Here is a 15,252-nt window from a genome sequence, read left to right as displayed (position 1 = left end):
CACCAGCACTACATAAGACGCCCTCTATATAATATCACACACAAGCACTAAATAAGACACCTCTATATAATATCACACACCAGCACTACATAAGATGCCCTCTATATAATATCACACACCAGCACTACATAGGATGCCCTCTATATAATATCACTCACCAGCACTACATAAGACGCCCTCTATATAATATCACACACCAGCACTACATAATACGCCCTCTATATAATATCACACACCAGCACTACATAAGATGCCCTCTATATAATATCACACACCAGCACTACATAACACGCCCTCTATATAATATCACACACCAGCACTAGATATGATGCCTTCTATATAATATCACACACCAGCACTACATAAGAAGCCCTCTATATTATATCATACACCAGCACTACATAAGACGCCCTCTATATAATATCTCACACCAGCACTAAATAAGACACCTCTATATAATATCACTCACCAGCACTACATAAGACGCCCTCTATATAATATCACACACAAGCACTAAATAAGACACCTCTATATAATATCACACACCAGCACTACATAAGATGCCCTCTATATAATATCACACACCAGCACTACATAGGATGCCCTCTATATAATATCACTCACCAGCACTACATAAGACGCCCTCTATATAATATCACACACCAGCACTACATAATACGCCCTCTATATAATATCACACACCAGCACTACATAAGATGCCCTCTATATAATATCACACACCAGCACTACATAACACGCCCTCTATATAATATCACACACCAGCACTAGATATGATGCCTTCTATATAATATCACACACCAGCACTACATAAGAAGCCCTCTATATTATATCACACACCAGCACTACATAAGATGCCCTCTATATAATATCACACACCAGCACTACATAAGACGCCCTCTATATAATATCACACACCAGCACTACATAAGATGCCCTCTATATAATATCACTCACCAGCACTACATAGGATGCCCTCTATATAATATCACACACCAGCACTACATAAGATGCCCTCTATATAATATCACTCACCAGCACTACATAAGATGCCCTCTATATAATATCACTCACCAGCACTACATAGGACGCCCTCTATATAATATCACTCACCAGCACTACATAGGATGCTTCTATATAATTAATTATATAAAATTTGTTAGAAAACTAGAAAAATAATTTTGCTAATACATGCATAGTCCTCTCAACTTATTAGTTTTACTAAACATGCCTACTCTCCTGGGTCTTGTGGGAGGATCCTTATTTGTTAGGTTACCTTCCGCATTCCCGGTAGAGGAGGCACTTCTCCCGCATTCCTGCCCACTTCCTAGTGTAGTGTGCAGAATGGGGATAATTTTCACAGAGATCGCTTGTCCTTGAGTAAGGGGTGGGTCTTAACGATGCAATTCTACAAGGATCCCACCATTTCACCCCATTCCCTATATAAATATGTGCTATTCGCAGCAATATACCATGAAGGGCGGGGGTTAATGACTCAAAATCTCCAGCCCCACCCCCTTCGCCGCTCACCTTCTTCCCCTCCCCCGGGCTTCTTCCAGGGAGGAATTATAAAAAGCAGACAAGTATGAGCTGTACTCAAACCATCGGGTTTGCGTAAAACTATGAATCCAGCACAGTGTGGGCAGCTAGGCAGCTGGTCACGTCATGCTGACATGATGGGGTATATTTACTAAAGTGAGAGTTTATAGAAGTGGAGAAGTTGCCAATAACAATCAATCAGACTCTACTTAACATTTAACTAGCAATTTTAGAAGATAATAGCTAGAATCTGATTGGGCAACATATCCTCTTCTAAAAACTCTCAGTTTATTAAATATACCCCAATGATGGGGCTATTTTTATGTGGAGGCCTAGAGTTGTAGCTACACACACCCCATTGGTAATCTGGCTGTGGCTGTGGTTTGGGGATAAGGGACCTCATTCAGACCTAGTCGCAAGCACTGAGCGCCAGCCCCGGAGCGAGAGAGAAACTCTCTTGCACTGGGGCCCGCTACCAACGGGGTGGCTGTCGATGTTGATCGACAGCTCGCCCCATTTGGTAGGTGGGCCAGGGGAGGTTGCTTCACAAATGGAGGCCTTCCTTAAGGAACACATGCCGTTTGTGGGCGGCCGCACTGACATCAGCAGTGATGTCATTGGGGAGCTTCCTGCTCGATCAGAGCAGGAAGCTCCCTATAGGCTTGCGGTTGCCGAGACCCAACCTCAAGGGTCTCATCGCAAGCCCCGATGGTCGCGATGGTCTTGACCCTCGCGACCATCAACCTGGTCGCTCGTTAAAGCTGTGGGTGGTAACCCACAGCTTAGCTAGCGACCAGGAGGCCACTCTAAAAAAATTAAGCACCCGCCCTCATTCAGAGAGAGCGATTGCTTCTTGCGACCGCCACTGAATGAGGGCCAAGGAGTGTTGGTGTTTCTGAGTCCGTCACAGCTGTGGGAATTATATTATAATCAGGTGGACTTTGGTCTTACACATATTACAGGTAAATGTCACCTCAGCTTGTTTGTTTGTGTGTTTTGCCAGGAAACTTCTTCCCTTTAGATGAGAAGGTGGATTGGAAAGATAATTTCAAAGAGATGATGACAGAAGTGGTGCAATCTGATGTAAACCCAAATTACACAGACTTCATTGTACCTGTGTTGGTTTATAGGTAAGTGATTTGTTACAGTTTCACATAATAGGGACAATGCAATGTGATGCTGCTCATCTATGCACAGGTCAGAAATTTGCAGTAGGCTGTGTGATTTTTCTTGCACCCCTCTATGTGATAAGGTGACACTATTTATTATTTCCAGGTGACCTGATCATTATCCAACCTCCAGGCCACCATCTCTAATATATTTCCCCAGCTCTCCAATCATAACAGTTATCCAGGTTATGATTGGTCAGTGACTGACCTAATCACCTTTCAAATTCCTCTTTCAGAGTAATTCATCTCATAAACTGTCAGGAAAAAGTGGTTTTGCAACAGCTCTATCTCTGACAAATTACTGGAGTCCCCATTCCAGAGTCGGAAAATTAGAAATGTCTGACTATGACTACTTGGAACATACTAGGGGGTGTGGTGGGATGGGTGCTGGGATATACTAGGGGGTGTGGTGGGATGTAGTGCAGGAATATACTAGGGTACGTGGCGGGATTGAGTGCTGGAATATACTAGGGGGTGTGGTGGGATGGAGTGCTGGAATATACTAGGGTATGTGGTGGGATGGAGTGCTGGAATATACAAGGGGATGTGTTAGGATGGAGCGTTGGAATATACTAGGGGGTGTGGTGGGATGGAGTGCTGGAATATTCAAGTGGGTGTGCTAGGATTGAGTGCTGGAATATACTAGGGTAAGTAGTGGGATGAAGTGCTGGAATATACTAGGGGATGTGTTAGGATGGAGCGTTGGAATATACTAGGGGGTGTGGTTGGATGGAGTGCTGGAATATACTAGGAGATGTGTTAGGATAGAGTGCTGGAATATACTAAGGGGTGTGGTGGGATGGAGTGCTGGCATATACTAGGAGGTGTGGTGGTATGGAATACTGGAATATTCTAGGGGGTATGGTGGGATGGAGTGCTGGAATATACTAGGGGGTGTGCTGGGATGGAGTGCTGAAATATACTAGGGGGTATGGTGATATGAATTGATGGAATATACTAGGGTACATGGTGGGATGAAGTGCAGGTATATACTAGGGGGTGTGTTAGGATAGAGTTCTAGAATATGCTAGGGGGTGTGGTGGGATGGAGTGCTGGAATATACTAGGAGATGTGTTAGGATAGAGTGCTGAAATATACTAGGGGGTGTGGTGGGATGGAGTGCAGGAATATACTAGGGGGTGTGGTATGATGGAGTGCTGGAATATACTAGTGGGTGTGGAGGGATGGAGTGCTGGAATATACTAGGGGGTGTGGTGGGATGGAGTGCTGGAATATACTAGGGGGTGTGGTGGGATGGAGTGCTGGGATTTACTAGGGTACGTGGTGGGATGGAGTGTTGGAATATACTAGGGGATGTGTTAGGATGGAGTCTTGGAATATTCTAAGGGGTGTGGTGGATTAAAGTGCTGGAATATACTAGGGAGTATGGTGATATGGATTGCTGGAATATACTAAGGTACGTGTAGGGATGGAGTGCTGGAATACACTAAGAGATGTGGTAGGATGAAGTGCTGGAATATACTAGGGAGTGTGGTGGGATGGAGTGCTGGAAGTTACTAGGGGGTTTGGTGGTATGGAGTTCTGGAATATACTAGGGGATGTGGTGGGATGGAGTACTGGAATATACTAGTGGTTGTGGTAGGATAGAGTGCTGGAATATATTAGGGGGTGTGGTGAGATAGAATGCTGGAATATACTAGGGGATGTGGTGGGATGGAGTACTGGAATATACTAGTGGTTGTGGTAGGATAGAGTGCTGGAATATATTAGGAGGTGTGGTGAGATGGAATGCTGGATTATACAAGGGGGTGTGGTAGGATGGAGTGCTGGAATATTCTAGGGGGTTTGGTGGGATGGCGTGCTGGAATATAGACCTGGTACATTTTGATTTTAAGAAAATATTTTTCCTCCTTAAAGGTTTTAAAATAACATGAGAATCTGGGAAAGAATATAGAGTTATAAAGCAGGGGTGCACCACTCGTGGCCTTGTCTCACCTTCTGCTAGGGTTACCACCCATCCAGGTTTACTCCAGAGAGTTCAGAAATCTACCAGACTGTCCGGAGTGGGTGGTGAATCCATAAAACATACCTATGTGGCATCTGACAGCATTGGTAAATGCCCACTAATTGTTTCCTGCAGTGGTGACACGAGTCATGCATCATCAGTGTTACAAGTCGTGGTCACAACTTGAATCCTTCTAACAGAATGCCGAGACAGGACGGGGTTACTTCAGTTGTTCCTGTTGCTAGGTGATTGGCACGCCTCAGGAAGTTATGTATTCCACAAGTGCAAACCAGATTGGGAGTTCAGCCTATTTATACTCACTGGACTATTGCAGCTGTGCCGACTATAGAGTGTCTGTGAGTTTCATCAGCTTTTCTGCATGGTAAGTTTGTTTGTTTCTCCTCATGATACAGCTCATCAACTTCCATATGGTTTTCCAGCTGCACCAAGCAGCCCCCGTGCTGCCATCGGCTCATCAACTTCCATACTGCTTTCCAGCCACACCAAGCATCCCCCGTGCTGTCATCTGCTCATCAGCTTCCATACGGCTTCCTAGCCGCACCAAGCAGCCCCCGTGCTGCCATCGGCTCATCAACTTCCATACAGCTTCCTAGCCGCACCAAGCTGCCCCTGTGCTGCCATCGGCTCATCAACTTCCATGCTGCTTTCCAGCCGCACCAAGCAGGCCCCGTGCTGCCATCAGCTCATCATCTTCTATACGGCTTTCCAGCCACGCCAAGCAGCCCCCGTGCTGCCATCGGCTCATCAACTTCCATACTGCTTTCCAGCTGCACCAAGCAACACCCATGCTGCCATCGGCTCATCAACTTCCATACGGCTTTCCAGCCACACCAAGCAGCCCCCGTGCTGTCATCTGCTCATCAGCTTCCATACGGCTTTCCAGCCATGCCAAGCAGCCCCCGTGCTGCCATCGGCTCATCAACTTCCATACAGCTTCCTAGCCGCTCCAAGCAGCCCCCGTGCTGTCATCAGCTCATCAGCATTCATATGGCTCCCAAGCCACAGTCAAGACCTACATTGTTTTCTAATGGCTGTTGCTGCACCATCGGCACTATTGCCGCACCATCGGCAATATAGCTGCATCATCGGCTCCCACAGCCATTACCGAAACCTAGACTGTTTAGTAATGGCTATTGCCACACCATCGGCACAATTGCTGCACCATCGTTACAACCGCCGCAACATCGGCACATTTGCGCATCATCGGCTTCCAAAGCCATTCCCAAAGTCTAGACTGTTTACTAATGGCTATTGCCGCACCATCGGCACAATTGCCGCACCATCAGAACGATTGCAGCACCATCTATACTATTGCCGCATCATCGGCTGCTGTGCTGCTTTAAACCACTTCAAGTCACGCCATTGGTCAAATATCCATGCTTCTTTTCCTCAAAGCCTACCATCACCTACATCTGTTCCAACTGTACATTTCATCTATTAAATTCCCTTGTACCACCATGTGAGCCGCTACTAACCCGAGTGTAAGTCCAGGCGGCCACCTATGTAACGGTGAATGTATCCAAGTTCTAAGGGAACAATGGGCGGTTGTTATTGGTGAAGATCTCGCTAGTTGGATTCTTGTGGTCTCACATGGAGTAGGCATTGGGATTCGTAACTGTCAGGCTCTTAATCATACAATTATAGGTTACATTGTTATATACAAGGATATTACACTACCCAGCATATTATTTAACGATACTGAGAAACTGGAGCATAATACACAATTGAAGTTAAACGATTTTGTATTCAGGGACATAGCATGGGTGGAGCACAAGGAGCACAAGCTCCAGGTGCCAGCATAGGTGCAGGTACATTCTGGACAGTCAAGTTCGCACTTGTTACCAATGTTAGCATTGGAACGTGCTGCCATCGGCTCATCAACTTCCATATTGCTTTCCAGCCGCACCAAGCAACCCCTGTGCTGCCATCGGCTCATCAGCTTCTATACAGCTTTCCAGCTGCGCCAAGCAGCCCCCGTACTGCTATCGGCTCATCAACTTCCATACTGCTTTCCAGCCGCACCAAGCAGCCCCCATGTTGTCATCGGCTCATTAACATTCATATGGCTTTCAAGCCACAGTTCAAGACCTACATTGTTTTCTAACGGCTATTGCTGCACAATCGGCACTATTGCCGCACCATCGGCACTATAGCTGCATCATCGGCAGCTATAGTAGTGTAGGTAGACAGGTGGGGTGATCAGAGTGGCATGTGTGGTAGTGTTGGAAGGCAGGTGGGGTGATCAGAGTGGCATGTGTTGTAGTGTTGGAAGACAGGTGAGGTGATCAGAGTGGCATGTGTTGTAGTGTTGGAAGGAAGGTGGGGTGATCAGAGAGGCATGTGTTGTAGTATTGGAAAGTAGGTGAGGTATTCAGAGTGGCAGGTGTTGTAGTATTGGAAGGCTGGTGAGGTGATCAGAGTGGCATGTGTTGTAGTGTTGGAAGACAGGTGGGGTGATCAGAGTGGCATGTGTTGTAGTGTTGGAAGGCAGGTGGGGTGATCAGAGTGGCATGTTTTGGAAGACAGGTGGGGTGATCAGAGTGGCATGTGTTGTAGTGTTGGAAGGCAGGTGAGGTGATCAGAGTGCCATGTGTTGTAGTGTTGGAAGGCAGGTGAGGTGATCAGAGTGGCATGTGTTGTAGTATTGAAAGGCAGGTGAGGTGATCAGAGAGGCATGTGTTGTAGTGTTGTAAGACAGGTGAGGTGATCAGAGTGACATGTGTTGTAGTGTTAGAAGACAGGTGAGGTGATCAGAGTGGCATGTGTTGTAAAGTTGGAAGGCAGGTGAGGTGATCAGAGTGTCAGAGTGGTATGTGTTGTAGTGTTGGAAGACAGGTGAAGTGATCAGAGTGGCATGTGTTGTAAAGTTGGAAGGCAGGTGAGGTGATCAGAGTGGCATGTGTTGTAGTGTTGGAAGACAGGTGGGGTGATCAGAGTGGCATGTGTTGTAGTGTTGGAAGGCAGGTGGGGTGATCAGAGTGGCATGTGTTGTAGAGTTGGAAGACAGGTGGGGTGATCAGAGTGGCATGTGTTGTAGTGTTGGAAGGCAGGTGGGGTGATCAGAGTGGAATGTTTTGGAAGACAGGTGGGGTGATCAGAGTGGCATGTGTTGTAGTGTTGGAAGACAGGTGAGGTGATCAGAGTGGCATGTGTTGTAGTGTTGGAAGACAGGTGGGGTGATCAGAGTGGCATGTGTTGTAGTGTTGGAAGGCAGGTGGGGTGATCAGAGTGGCATGTGTTGTAGTATTGGAAGGCAGGTGAAGTGATCAGAGTGACATGTGTAGTAGTATTGGAAGGCAGGGGTGGTGATCAGAGTGGCATGTATTGTAGTGTAGGTAGACAGGTGGGTTGATCAGAGTGACATGTGTTGAAGTGTTGGAAGGCAGGTGGGGTGATCAGAGTGGCATGTTTTGGTGGGGTGTTCAGAGTGGCATGTGTTGTAGTGTTGGAAGGCAGGTGAGGTGATCAGAGTGGTATGTGTTGTAGTGTAGGAAGACAGGTGAGGTGATCAGAGTGGCATGTGTTGTTGTGTTGGAAGACAGGTGAGGTGATCAGAGTGACATGTGTTGTAGTGTTGGAAGACAGGTGAGTTGATCAGAGTGGCATGTGTTGTAAAGTTGGAAGGCAGGTGAGGTGATCAGAGTGTCAGAGTGGTATGTGTTGTAGTGTTGGAAGACAGGTGAAATGATCAGAGTGGCATGTGTTGTAAAGTTGGAAGGCAGGTGAGGTGATCAGAGTGGCATGTGTTGTAGTGTTGGAAGACAGGTGAGGTGATCAGAGTGCCATGTGTTGTAGTGTTGGAAGGCAGGTGGGGTGATCAGAGTGGCATGTGTTGTAGTATAGGTAGACAGGCGCGGTGAACAGAGTGGCATGTGTTGTAATGTTGGAAGGCAGGTGGGTTGATCAGAGTGGCATGTGTTGTAGTGTTGGAAGGCAGGTGGGGTGATCAGAGTGGCAGGTGTTGTAGTATTGTAAGGCAGGTGTGGTGCTCAGAGTGGCATGTATTGTAGTGTAGGTAGACAGGTGGGTTGATCAGAGTGACATGTGTTGTAGTGTTGGAAGGCAGGTGGGGTGATCAGAGTGGCATGTTTTGGAAGACAGGTGGGGTGATCAGAGTGGCATGTGTTGTAGTGTTGGAAGGCAGGTGAGGTGATCAGAGTGGTATGTGTTGTAGTGTAGGAAGACAGGTGAGGTGATCAGAGTGGCATGTGTTGTAGTGTTGGAAGACAGGTGAGGTGATCAGAGTGACATGTGTTGTAGTGTTGGAAGACAGGTGAGGTGATCAGAGTGGCATGTGTTGTAAAGTTGGAAGGCAGGTGAGGTGATCAGAGTGTCAGAGTGGTATGTGTTATAGTGTTGGAAGACAGGTGAAGTGATCAGAGTGGCATGTGTTGCAAAGTTGGAAGGCAGGTGAGGTGATCAGAGTGGCATGTGTTGTAGTGTTGGAAGGCAGGTGAGGTGGTCAGAGTGGTATGTGTTGTAGTGTTGGAAGACAGGTGAGGTGATCAGAGTGGCATGTGTTGTAGTGTTGGAAGGCAGGTGGGGTGATCAGAGTGGCATGTGTTGTAGTATAGGTAGACAGGCACGGTGAACAGAGTGGCATGTTGTGTAGTGTTGGAAGGCAGGTGGGTTGATCAGAGTGGCATGTGTTGTAGTGTTGGAAGGCAGGTGGGGTGATCAGAGTGGCAGGTGTTGTAGTATTGTAAGGCAGGTGTGGTGATCAGAGTGGCATGTATTGTAGTGTTGGTAGACAGGTGGGGTGATCAGAGTTACATGTGTTGTAGTGTTGGAAGGCAGGTGGGGTGATCAGAGTGGCATGTTTTGGAAGACAGGTGGGGTGATCAGAGTGGCATGTGTTGTAGTGTTGGAAGGCAGGTCTGGTGATCAGAGTGGTATGTGTTGTAGTATAGGTAGACAGGTGGGGTGATCAGAGTGGCATGTGTTGTAGTATTGGAAGGCAGGTGTAGTGATCAGAGTGGCATGAATTGAAGTGTAGGTAGACAGGTGGGGTGATAAGAGTGGCATGTGTTGTAGTGTTGGAAGACAGGTGGGGTGATCAGTTTGGCATGTGTTGTAGTGTTGGAAGGCAGGTGGGTTGATCAGAGTGGCATGTGTTGTAGTATTGGAAGGCAGGCGAAGTGATCAGAGTGACATGTGTTGTAGTATTGGAAGGCAGGTGTGGTGATCAGAGTGGCATGTATTGTAGTGTAGGTAGACAGGTGTGGTGATCAGAGTGACATGTGTTGTGGTGTTGGAAGGCAGGTGGGGTGATCAGAGTGGCATGTTTTGGAAGACAGGTGGGGTGATCAGAGTGGCATGTGTTGTAGTGTTGGAAGGCAGGTGAGGTGATCAGAGTGATATGTGTTGTAGTGTTGGAAGACAGGTGAGGTGATCAGAGTGGCATGTGTTGTAGTGTTGGAAGGCAGGTGGGGTGATCAGAGTGGTATGTGTTGTAGTGTTGGAAGACAGGTGAGGTGATCAGAGTGGCATGTGTTGTAAAGTTGGAAGGCAGGTGAGGTGATCAGAGTGCCATGTGTTGTAGTGTTGAAAGGCAGGTGAGGTTATCAGAGTGGTATGTGGTGTAGTGTTGGAAGACAGGTGAGGTGATCAGAGTGGCATGTGTTGTAGTGTTGGAAGGCAGGTGGGGTGATCAGAGTGGCATGTGTTGTAGTGTTGGTGGACAGGTGCGGTGATCAGAGTGGCATGTGTTGTAGTGTTGGAAGGCAGGTGGGTTTTTCAGAGTGGCATGTGTTGTAGTGTTGGAAGGCAGGTGGGGTGATCAGAGTGGCAGGTGCTGTAGTATTGGAAGGCAGGTGTGGTGATCAGAGTGGCATGTATTGTAGTGTAGGTAGACAGGTGGGGTGATCAGAGTGACATGTGTTGTAGTGTTGGAAGCCAGTTGGGGTGATCAGAGTGGCATGTTTTGGAAGACAGGTGGGGTGATCAGAGTGGCATGTGTTGTAGTGTTGGAAGGCAGGTGAGGTGATCAGAGTGGTACGTATTGTAGTATAGGTAGACAGGTGGGGTGATCAGAGTGGCATGTGTTGTAGTATTGGAAGGCAGGTGTAGTGATCACAGTGGCAAGTATTGTAGTGTAGGTAGACAGGTGGGGTGATCAGAGTGACATGTGTTGTAGTGTTGGAAGGCAGGTGGGGTGATCAGAGTGGCATGTGTTGGAAGACAGGTGGGGTGATCAGAGTGGCATGTGTTGTAGAGTTGGAAAGCAGGTGGGGTGATCAGAGTGGTATGTGTTGTAGTGTAGGTAGACAGGTGAGGTGATCAGAGTGGCATGTGTTGTAGTGTTGGAAGGCAGGTGTGTTGATCAGAGTGGTATGTGTTGTAGTATAGGTAGACAGGTGGGGTGATCAGAGTGGCATGTGTTGGAAGACAGGTGGGGTGATCAGAGTGGCATGTGTTGTAGTATTGGAAAGTAGGTGAGGTATTCAGAGTGGCAGGTGTTGTAGTATTGGAAGGCTGGTGAGTTGATCAGAGTGGCATGTATTGTAGTGTAGGTAGACAGGTGGGGTGATCAGAGTGACATGTGTTGTAGTGTTGGAACGCAGGTGGGGTGATGAGAGTGGCATGTTTTGGAAGACAGGTGGGGTGATCAGAGTGACATGTGTTGTAGTGTTGGAAGGCAGGTGAGGTGATCAGAGTGCCATGTGTTGTAGTGTTGGAAGACAGGTGAGGTGATCAGAATGGCATGTGTAGTAGTGTTGGAAGACAGGTGGGGTGATCAGAGTGGCATGTGTTGTAGTGTTGGAAGGCAGGTGGATAGTTCAGAGTGGCTTGTGTTGTAGTATTGGAAGGCAGGTGGGGTGATCAGAGTGGCATATGTTGTAGTATTGGAAGGCAGGTGAGGTGATCAGAGTGACATGTGTTGTAGTATTGGAATGCAGGTGGGGTGATCAGAGTGGAATGTATTGTAATGTAGGTAGACAGGTGGGGTGATCAGAGTGACATGTGTTGTAGTGTTGGAAGGCAGGTGGGGTGATCAGAGTGGCATGTTTTGGAAGACAGGTGGGGTGATCAGAGTGGCATGTGTTGTAGTGTTGGAAGGCAGGTGAGGTGATCAGAGTGGTATGTGTTGTAGTGTTGGAAGACAGGTGAGGTGATCAGAGTGGCATGTATTGTAGGGTTGGAAGGCAGGTTGGGTGATCAGAGTGGTATGTGTTGTAGTGTTGGAAGACAGGTGAGGTGATCAGAGTGGCATGTGTTGTAGTGTTGGAAGGCAGGTGAGGTGATCAGAGTGCCATGTGTTGTAGTGTTGAAAGGCAGGTGAGGTGATCAGAGTGGTATGTGTTGGAAGACAGGTGGGGTGATCAGAGTGGCATGTGTTGTAGTATTGGAAAGTAGGTGAGGTATTCAGAGTGGCAGGTGTTGTAGTATTGGAAGGCTGGTGAGTTGATCAGAGTGGCATGTATTGTAGTGTAGGTAGACAGGTGGGGTGATCAGAGTGACATGTGTTGTAGTGTTGGAAGGCAGGTGGGGTGATCAGAGTGGCATGTTTTGGAAGACAGGTGGGGTGATCAGAGTGACATGTGTTGTAGTGTTGGAAGGCAGGTGAGGTGATCAGAGTGCCATTTGTTGTAGTGTTGGAAGACAGGTGAGGTGATCAGAGTGACATGTGTAGTAGTGTTGGAAGACAGGTGGGGTGATCAGAGTGGCATGTGTTGTAGTGTTGGAAGACAGGTGGGGTGATCAGAGTGGCATGTGTTGTAGTGTTGGAAGGCAGGTGGATAGTTCAGAGTGGCTTGTGTTGTAGTATTGGAAGGCAGGTGGGGTGATCAGAGTGGCATATGTTGTAGTATTGGAAGGCAGGTGAGGTGATCAGAGTGACATGTGTTGTAGTATTGGAATGCAGGTGGGTTGATCAGAGTGGAATGTATTGTAATGTAGGTAGACAGGTGGGGTGATCAGAGTGACATGTGTTGTAGTGTTGGAAGGCAGGTGGGGTGATCAGAGTGGCATGTTTTGGAAGACAGGTGGGGTGATCAGAGTGGCATGTGTTGTAGTGTTGGAAGGCAGGTGAGGTGATCAGAGTGGTATGTGTTGTAGTGTTGGAAGACAGGTGAGGTGATCAGAGTGGCATGTATTGTACGGTTGGAAGGCAGGTTGGGTGATCAGAGTGGTACGTGTTGTAGTGTTGGAAGACAGGTGAGGTGATCAGAGTGGCATGTGTTGTAAAGTTGGAAGGCAGGTGAGGTGATCAGAGTGCCATGTGTTGTAGTGTTGAAAGGCAGGTGAGGTTATCAGAGTGGTATGTGGTGTAGTGTTGGAAGACAGGTGAGGTGATCAGAGTGGCATGTGTTGTAGTGTTGGAAGGCAGGTGGGGTGATCAGAGTGGCATGTGTTGTAGTGTTGGTGGACAGGTGCGGTGATCAGAGTGGCATGTGTTGTAGTGTTGGAAGGCAGGTGGGTTTTTCAGAGTGGCATGTGTTGTAGTGTTGGAAGGCAGGTGGGGTGATCAGAGTGGCAGGTGCTGTAGTATTGGAAGGCAGGTGTGGTGATCAGAGTGGCATGTATTGTAGTGTAGGTAGACAGGTGGGGTGATCAGAGTGACATGTGTTGTAGTGTTGGAAGCCAGTTGGGGTGATCAGAGTGGCATGTTTTGGAAGACAGGTGGGGTGATCAGAGTGGCATGTGTTGTAGTGTTGGAAGGCAGGTGAGGTGATCAGAGTGGTACGTATTGTAGTATAGGTAGACAGGTGGGGTGATCAGAGTGGCATGTGTTGTAGTATTGGAAGGCAGGTGTAGTGATCACAGTGGCAAGTATTGTAGTGTAGGTAGACAGGTGGGGTGATCAGAGTGACATGTGTTGTAGTGTTGGAAGGCAGGTGGGGTGATCAGAGTGGCATGTGTTGGAAGACAGGTGGGGTGATCAGAGTGGCATGTGTTGTAGAGTTGGAAAGCAGGTGGGGTGATCAGAGTGGTATGTGTTGTAGTGTAGGTAGACAGGTGAGGTGATCAGAGTGGCATGTGTTGTAGTGTTGGAAGGCAGGTGTGTTGATCAGAGTGGTATGTGTTGTAGTATAGGTAGACAGGTGGGGTGATCAGAGTGGCATGTGTTGGAAGACAGGTGGGGTGATCAGAGTGGCATGTGTTGTAGTATTGGAAAGTAGGTGAGGTATTCAGAGTGGCAGGTGTTGTAGTATTGGAAGGCTGGTGAGTTGATCAGAGTGGCATGTATTGTAGTGTAGGTAGACAGGTGGGGTGATCAGAGTGACATGTGTTGTAGTGTTGGAACGCAGGTGGGGTGATGAGAGTGGCATGTTTTGGAAGACAGGTGGGGTGATCAGAGTGACATGTGTTGTAGTGTTGGAAGGCAGGTGAGGTGATCAGAGTGCCATGTGTTGTAGTGTTGGAAGACAGGTGAGGTGATCAGAATGGCATGTGTAGTAGTGTTGGAAGACAGGTGGGGTGATCAGAGTGGCATGTGTTGTAGTGTTGGAAGGCAGGTGGATAGTTCAGAGTGGCTTGTGTTGTAGTATTGGAAGGCAGGTGGGGTGATCAGAGTGGCATATGTTGTAGTATTGGAAGGCAGGTGAGGTGATCAGAGTGACATGTGTTGTAGTATTGGAATGCAGGTGGGGTGATCAGAGTGGAATGTATTGTAATGTAGGTAGACAGGTGGGGTGATCAGAGTGACATGTGTTGTAGTGTTGGAAGGCAGGTGGGGTGATCAGAGTGGCATGTTTTGGAAGACAGGTGGGGTGATCAGAGTGGCATGTGTTGTAGTGTTGGAAGGCAGGTGAGGTGATCAGAGTGGTATGTGTTGTAGTGTTGGAAGACAGGTGAGGTGATCAGAGTGGCATGTATTGTAGGGTTGGAAGGCAGGTTGGGTGATCAGAGTGGTATGTGTTGTAGTGTTGGAAGACAGGTGAGGTGATCAGAGTGGCATGTGTTGTAGTGTTGGAAGGCAGGTGAGGTGATCAGAGTGCCATGTGTTGTAGTGTTGAAAGGCAGGTGAGGTGATCAGAGTGGTATGTGTTGGAAGACAGGTGGGGTGATCAGAGTGGCATGTGTTGTAGTATTGGAAAGTAGGTGAGGTATTCAGAGTGGCAGGTGTTGTAGTATTGGAAGGCTGGTGAGTTGATCAGAGTGGCATGTATTGTAGTGTAGGTAGACAGGTGGGGTGATCAGAGTGACATGTGTTGTAGTGTTGGAAGGCAGGTGGGGTGATCAGAGTGGCATGTTTTGGAAGACAGGTGGGGTGATCAGAGTGACATGTGTTGTAGTGTTGGAAGGCAGGTGAGGTGATCAGAGTGCCATTTGTTGTAGTGTTGGAAGACAGGTGAGGTGATCAGAGTGACATGTGTAGTAGTGTTGGAAGACAGGTGGGGTGATCAGAGTGGCATGTGTTGTAGTGTTGGAAGACAGGTGGGGTGATCAGAGTGGCATGTGTTGTAGTGTTGGAAGGCAGGTGGATAGTTCAGAGTGGCTTGTGTTGTAGTATTGGAAGGCAGGTGGGGTGATCAGAGTGGCATATGTTGTAGTATTGGAAGGCAGGTGAGGTGATCAGAGTGACATGTGTTGTAG

General features: G+C 47.8%; 1 pseudogene; it reads left to right on the top strand.

Annotated features, from left to right (window-relative positions):
- LOC148481833 (uncharacterized) overlaps window positions 1-15,252 on the top strand; it is an 84,499-nt pseudogene that overhangs the window by 37,459 nt on the left and 31,788 nt on the right.

The sequence above is a fragment of the Taudactylus pleione genome, unplaced genomic scaffold (assembly GCF_031769625.1).
Source record: "Taudactylus pleione unplaced genomic scaffold, aTauple2 ptg000559l, whole genome shotgun sequence".
In the NCBI taxonomy this organism is placed as follows: domain Eukaryota; kingdom Metazoa; phylum Chordata; class Amphibia; order Anura; family Myobatrachidae; genus Taudactylus; species Taudactylus pleione.
This window is presented reverse-complemented; position numbering and strand designations above follow the sequence as displayed.